Here is a 7426-nt window from a genome sequence, read left to right as displayed (position 1 = left end):
GCTAACCTTGACCTCCCCCAGGCTGAGTGCTGACCCCAGCCTAGGGCTGAGCCCTAACCCCTGCCCCAGACCAAGTCATTCCTGAACACATGTTGAGCCCTGACCCAGCGCCTGACTCTCACTGCCCAAGTCCTGACCCCAGCCACTCATTCTACCAGGAGCATCATCAACTCAGAGAGGATGAATAGCTCAGAGCCGCCATCACCCAGCAGGGGTTCCAGACCCCAACAGGTCCTTCTGAGGCTGGGACAGGAGCACCGTCTTGGTCTATGGATGACAAACCCTCATCACCTGAACAGCTGGAAACAACCTACAGGAAAAGGAGTGAATGCTGGTCTGAGGGCACAGGCAGGGGGTCCTCTCGGGTTTTCTTGGGGACTCGCGGGTTTAAATTTGTTCTGGAAACAGAGGAAAAAACCGGAGAGCTGTTGTGGACAGATCTGAAGAGGCTTCTCAGGCCCACGTATAACTCTGGTGCCCAAGGGCACTTGGGCATAGCCCTGGAATCTCCCTTCCCACCAAGCCCTGTTCTCTCCACCTATCCACCCCCCTCTCCCTCCCACCAACTGACATTCTCCCCTCCTCCCATCACAGACACCTCCTAGCTCAAAGCCAACTCTTCTTCCAATCACTCTGAGCTCGGGGCACTTTTACACAGAGCTGGAGCCCACCAGGGGCCTCTCCTTCCAGGAAGCCTTGTACACTTGTTTAATGCTACCTTCCCGTCTGTAAATTCCTTGAGGATGGGTCATCAAACTTGGAGCAACAGCTTGCCTACATCACAGTCAAGGCTGCATTCCTTCCTGCTGAGCTCACATTGCTTCACTGATTACTAGTTCCCCTGTTGTCAAATGCGGATTCTACTGAACAATCGCTTACCTATTCCACCAGATTCACTGGGTGTTTGTGAGTATTAAGTGTGCACAGACCAAGTTGCAAGTATTTCTGAGTGCTCTGAAGTTTGTTTGTTTGTTTGTTTGTTTGTTTTTTAGAAAGCAGGATTTATTGAGAGGTTGAGAGGATAGAAAAGCTCCCATAGTGGGAAGGGACCCGAGGGGTTGCCCCTCTGCAGTTCTTATCAGCATGGTCAGTTGGATTAGCACCCACATTCACCAGCAGGGTCTCTTTGACCCTGGAAGCACTCACACATGTTGCTGAACGTAGTGGGATCAAGCTGATCTCTTTCCCTGTGTTGACACTCATGCTTGGCTTGCAGACCTTCTCCACCTGAGTTTCTCATCCTCGAGGCTCAAGGCTTTCTCTGGTTTTTTTAAGTGTCCAGAGTTAATATGGTACTTAAATGTATAAAACATGTGCTAACTACAAATGATTATTCTCTATGCCCTTGGAAGGCCTGAAGATATTCACAGCTCCTCATCTATGGAGAATTTGAACCTTGGCCCACATTTCTTTCCCACATGAACCTTGGCCCACATTTCTTTCCCACAAGATCCTTTGGGGTCTTGTTGCACAGGGCAGAATGTCTGGGCTGGCAAAGTGTGTTCAGGGTTGAGTAGGGTGTCCTTATTTAGGCTGAGACTGAAATCCTGAGTGTGACCCTGCATAGACAGAGTAAGGGGAAACTGAGAGGACCCTCCACAGACAAAAAGGTCCTGGGGTGGGAGGGTGGCTCAGAAGAAGAATGGATCCTACCAGGAAGGGAAGGAAACTGAGGCTGCCAGAGCTCAAATGAGACATAGGCCAACTTAGCTATCCACTGTCTTCAAATATTGGAGATCACTGTTAGTGTGGGAGCCAATCTACAACCAAGCAAGAGAAACTGAGGCCAGACATAAGGACATCATTTCTGACACCGGGCAGGGATATGAGGGGAGCAGAAGGGCCCTGTCTTATGGATCCTTGAGATGAAGACAGAAATGATCTCTCCTGGGCAGATTAGGTAGTAGAGAGGGCTGGTCCCACTGGTCTGCCCAGTAAAGTGTCTCTGAGACTTTATGATTTATATCAAGCAATTCTCTACTACGTAATACACACATATAAGCAGGGGCTGGTAAAAACTTGCAAAAACATGAATAAACGGATTGGGAAAAAAAGTATCTTTTCCCACGTAATGTAAACATTGTACAAGCAGAGAAAACATGGCTGAACAATCCAGGACCCATGCTAGGTACCCGAACCCTGAGAAAGGGCTTCTACAAGGGGAGGGATCCAGGCTGAACAGACAGACAGACCAAGAGCTAGCTCCATCTCTGTAGGGAAGCCCCAAGTAGCCCTAGGAAAGGACCTGAGAGTTGGTCTCTTAGTAGTTCCTGCCTCTCCCTCTTTTCAGGAGAATGGCTGGGGTGGGCAGTAGGGCTAGAGGAGCCCTCTACTGGGGTCTCTCTGCTGTCTAATCTGACATCCACTGGGCAGCTATCAAAGTTGTGAGCCCCAGGTTGGGATATCTGATGAAGGCAGGACCATGCACCTAACAGTGCGGTGAAGACATCTCAGCTCCTTCTAGCTTGCTTTCTCCTGAAGAAACTGAGGAAATAACACATATGGCTTCTGCCTTGCCAACAGATGGATCCCAGAGACTGCCCTCAGAATCAGACTGTACCCATGGGCCCCTCCAGCCAATCATAGGGGGCCGCCAATCTTCCTTCTCAGCATCAGAAATGTCCCCAGACCTCACAGATCCAGCTGGTCACACTCTTGTTCATGAGCCCAAAAGAGTGAAGAGGAAGGTGCTCTGCCTAATTTCAGAATGGGACAGAGCTGGGAGAGGGGTGGGACCGGGCAGGCAGGGGTAAGCTGCTAGGGACATGACCACAGAAATACTTCTCGGAAATCAAATGGCCATGGAAGTGGAGAAAGTCTTACACTAACAATCCCAAACAAATCAGATGGTCCCTGTTCCAGAAGGAGGGAGTTGAGGAAGAAGAGTCACATGCAGAGGTAGAGCTTCCCTGAGGGAAGGTAGAGGACAGAAAGACACCCCCTTCCAACTCAGACCAGTGAGAATGTTCACCTGACTCACTAGTGAGGACTAAGCAACTTCCACAGTCTGGGATAGAGGTGAGGATGTCAGGCAACAGTGTATCAAATGGCGTTCACAAGCTTCCCACAGAACCAAGATCCCCAAAGGAAACCCAACTTTTAACCAACCAAGACCCTAATGCACTCTAATACTCTAGGGAATCTGGTGTTTCCCATCTTGACTTTTCTAGTGCCATACAGGCTCTGTCAGTCAGTCTCTCTCTCTCCCCCCCCACCCCCATCCATGCAATAACCATGCAAATGAGAAGTTCGTGGGTTGGCTGAAGACTGGGAAGTAACTATCTTTTAAAGGTTCTTTAATCAGAAGGAAATCTTGCAAATGTCCATGTTAGGTCACCCTATCAGCAAAACCCAGGTATTCTCCTGCCTCTGAGCTGAGGGCAGGGCCAACATGGCTGTCATAAGAGGCTGTGGCATCCACATAATGGTACTTACAAATAGATGCTGGACTCATTGCCTCCCATGTCTGGAGACTGAAGTTTCTGCATAAGGATGAAGATGATGCCAATGAAAACACAAAGTTAACCTGAGGAGGAATGAAAAGGATGATGTGATCTGGGTCAAGTCATTTTTTCATCCCCTTGCCTTTGCATAGGTTATTATTTCCCCAACAGGATCCTATCCCATCTAGACAAGATTCTATCTATTAGACTTCTAATCCAAGATGGCAGTAGGAGAACTCTCATTTATCTCCCCAGTCTCCTACACTATCACTGAAATGAAGGAAGAGATTGAAGAAAAATAATTACATAGGAGTACTGGGAAATAGGAAAGAGTATTATGAGTGAGTCAGAAAAGAAGGCAGAATTCTATCACTCTTGTTCTCTGCTACATGCCCAGTGTCTAATCAGTGTCTGGGATTTAGTTCAGTAGATACTGCTAATTGCATAGGTTAATCAATGAGAAAGGAAAAAAATACAATTAAAGAAATTAAGGCATGAGAAAGAGGGCAAGACAAGAGATGTACACAATATTTTAACTCCTAAGAGAAAATTAAGCAAAATGGGAAAATAAATCAACTTAAAAGATACAGAAAATCAGCCAGGCTCAGTGACTCAGCCTGTAATCCCAGTGCTTTGGGAGGCTGAGGTGAGTGGATTGCTTGAGCCCGCGGGTTGGAGACCCACCTGGGCAACTTGGCGAGACCTCATCTCTACAATAAATAAAAAATTAGCCGGGTGTGGTAGTGCACGCCTGTAGTTCCAGCTACTTGGAAGGCTGAGCCCAGCAGGTTGAGGTGGAAGTGACCGGGAGTGGCCACTGCACTCCTGTCTGGGTGACAGAGTGAGACACCAACTCAAAAAAACAAAAAAAACGATATAGAAAATCTAAGTAGAGCAATAACTTCAAGAGAAATTTAAAAGTAATCAAAGATGTATGAATTAAAAGGCACCAGTTCAGGGAATTTTACGGACTAATGTTAGAGTAACATTAAGGAAGACATAATTTACATGCTACTTAATTTTTTCAAAGTAAATAAAAAGAAAACCTTCCAGATCACCTATGAGCCAACAAAATACTATTACAAAAACAAAGACAAAAAGGACACACACACACACACACACACACACACACACACACACACACCCCTTAGGACTTACAAAGAGCAACACAAAAACGTCAAACTATTAATAAACAAACTCTATCAGTGTATTAAAAGAAATAGGCCATGGTCATAAAGACTTTATCATATACATGCAAAAAATCTAATATTTGTTACAATAACAGAATAAGACAATAAGTTTCCATTATTCCCCAGAAGATTGGTGGATATAGTTCAGTAATAGAAACACCAACATAGGAAATGGGCACTCTTGTATCTTGCTCACAGAGGGCAATTTTATATCCATGAAAATGTTCAATGTACATACCCATTGTCCCAGAAATTCCACTCTTAGGGATTTATTTTAAATACATATTCACATATGCTAAAAATATTCACAAATATATTTACTGCAGCATTTTTTCCCAGTGGAGAAAAACTGGAATACTATAAATGTCCATCACTAAGGGAATGATCACCTGAGGGAATGTCTCTAAAACATATTTGATAAAATTGAACACCCATTGTTGACTTAAACACACACACACACATACACACACAGAAACAAGCCAAAAAGAAAACTTTTCTAAATCAATGACAGGTAACTGCCAAAAGCAAGAGTAGACATCATCCCTACAAAAACAAGGACTAAAAGACATACATATTGGAAAGAAAGAAGAAAGCCCATTTTCATTGGCAGATTGTATAATTCTCTACCTAGAAAGTTCACAAGAACCAACTGAAAAGGGATAAAAATAGTAAGAGCGACCAGAAACATAACTAAGAAAAGAAAAACTACACAAAAACCAATCGCTTCCCTATATACCAGCAGTAGCCCACTAGAAGATATAATGAAAGAATGATTTCTAGACATAATAAAAGCCCAAACTGGAAACACCTTAACACTAAACATAATAAGAACAAGGAAGAAAACTAAAAAATCTTTACCAAAATGACTCCATGAAAAAGACTGAATAAATGGAGAATCACGCCACATTATTGGTTGAGACTCAGTCTTTTAAGAAAATCAATTCTCCTTGAAATTAGTCCACAGATCCAATGAAATTCCTACACAAATATCAACCAGACTTTTTTTTTTGAAATTGACAACAGTATTCAAGAGTCTACCGGAAAGAGTAAATGTGCAAGAAAATTCTGAAGACAATAATAATGAAGGGGAAATCTGCACACCAGAACACACCACAAAGCTACAGTAACTAGCTTATTAGTGCCCCTGCCATGAGAATAGACAAATAAATTAGTAACACACAGTGGAAAGTCTGGAAACAAAGACCAGTATATTAAGTGTTTATAATAAAATGGCATTTCAACAAAATAGAGAAAGGATTCAGTAAAAAGGATTGAAAGGGTGGAATGCCTATCCATTTTAAAAATTAGATAAAATGAAATATCATCACAGACCAGATAAAAGATAAGATTTCAGCTGTATTTAATAGGTACGTGTAATAGTTCAATTCACAAAAGTGTGGCAAAACAAGAAGAATATTTTTGTATCTTAGGGAAGGAAAGGCCTCCATAAGCAAGAAAATAATTTACAAAAAGAAATTTTGATGTGACCACAGAAAAGTTATGCAGAGGTGGAAAATGCTTACTGTGTATGAAACAAGGGAAGTGTTACTTCTTCATACAGTAAGGAAGACAATTTGATAGAAAAAAATGAGCAATAAAAATACACAGGAATATCCATAATGAAAACAACTGTCAATAAATGTTTGAAAAAAATGCTCAGTTGCACTAGCAATATGGAGAAACTTACACTAAAACCATGAGCTACCATTATCCTCCAGCAGACTGTGCAAAAATTTAAATAATTGATATGATAAGTTTAGAAAATGATGGGGGAAATGAGAATCTCTTCCTGAGGAGATATAAATTGTTAAAGGGCTTTTGCAAGGTCGTTTGGGATCTGAAATTTTAAATGCATGCCCTTTTGACATAGCAATTCCACTTCTAGGGATTTATTCTAAAGAAATATTTGCGCATGCTCAAAATTATGCACAAAACTATTTCTAATAGCATTTTTTTGCAATGAAGAGAATGGAAAAATACAAATATTCAACACTAGATAGTTAAATAATTTGTGTGTTCATGTTACAGAACATACTCGTAATGCAGCCATGACAAAAAAGCAGGTTGGGTTGAGTGGTGACCCTTCTCCTATGCCTTTCTACCCAGGACCCTTCCCTTCCTCTTCATCTTAGGGTCACTCACCATTATAGAGCCAAACCACAGGACCTTTGATCACCCACCACAGAAGCCGTGTTGTCGTTCATATCCCAGCAGCTGAAAGACCAACAGAAGGAAGAAAGATCACATCCAAGGGTCGACTGGATGCCTGCACGACATTGCCCACCTCGATGGGTGTCCAACACTCTTCCTCAGCAGCTCTCAGAGGCTAGCTGGAAGGAGAGCTCTCCAGTGAGTTGCAGCTCCCAGCACAGCCCTAGTTCTGAAAATCCCCCTTGTCCAAGCCTCCATCTTTCCCTCTGATCTCCTGTTGAGGCAACACATGGACCCCAAGAGTCAGGGTTATCAATGGCTCCTGGAAAAGGACCATGTTTCCCCTTCAGAACTCCAGCTCTTGGGGTGTTGGTTTCACCCCCAACATGCTTTCTCCCCCTCCCTAGAAGGAATACACTCAGACCTGGGCCCAGAAGCAGAAAGGGGCTCAGAAATCCTTACACATTTTCTTGCTGGGCTGCTGGCTGAGACATGGCAGTGGGTCACCTGTAAGGGGCCAGAGCTGAGGTGGTACCTGGGGTTGGGTCTGGCATTGGATGGTTTGTTGAGGGCAGTTCATGTGAAGCCAGGGTGGCCACTGAAAATCTGTCTGCAGTAATCTCTGTGCTCTGGCCCTGACTC

General features: G+C 43.6%; 1 pseudogene; it reads right to left on the bottom strand.

Annotated features, from left to right (window-relative positions):
* Positions 1–310: 310 nt before the first annotated feature.
* LOC110595445 lies at positions 311–6847 on the bottom strand (annotated as a pseudogene).
* Between the last annotated feature and the right edge of the window lie 579 nt (positions 6848–7426).

The sequence above is a fragment of the Carlito syrichta genome, unplaced genomic scaffold (genome assembly GCF_000164805.1).
Source record: "Carlito syrichta isolate Samal-C Ts95f unplaced genomic scaffold, Tarsius_syrichta-2.0.1 Scaffold301975, whole genome shotgun sequence".
In the NCBI taxonomy this organism is placed as follows: Eukaryota; Metazoa; Chordata; class Mammalia; order Primates; family Tarsiidae; genus Carlito; species Carlito syrichta.
The sequence above is the reverse complement of the archived record's forward strand: the minus strand, read 5'-3'. Positions and strand labels throughout refer to the sequence as shown.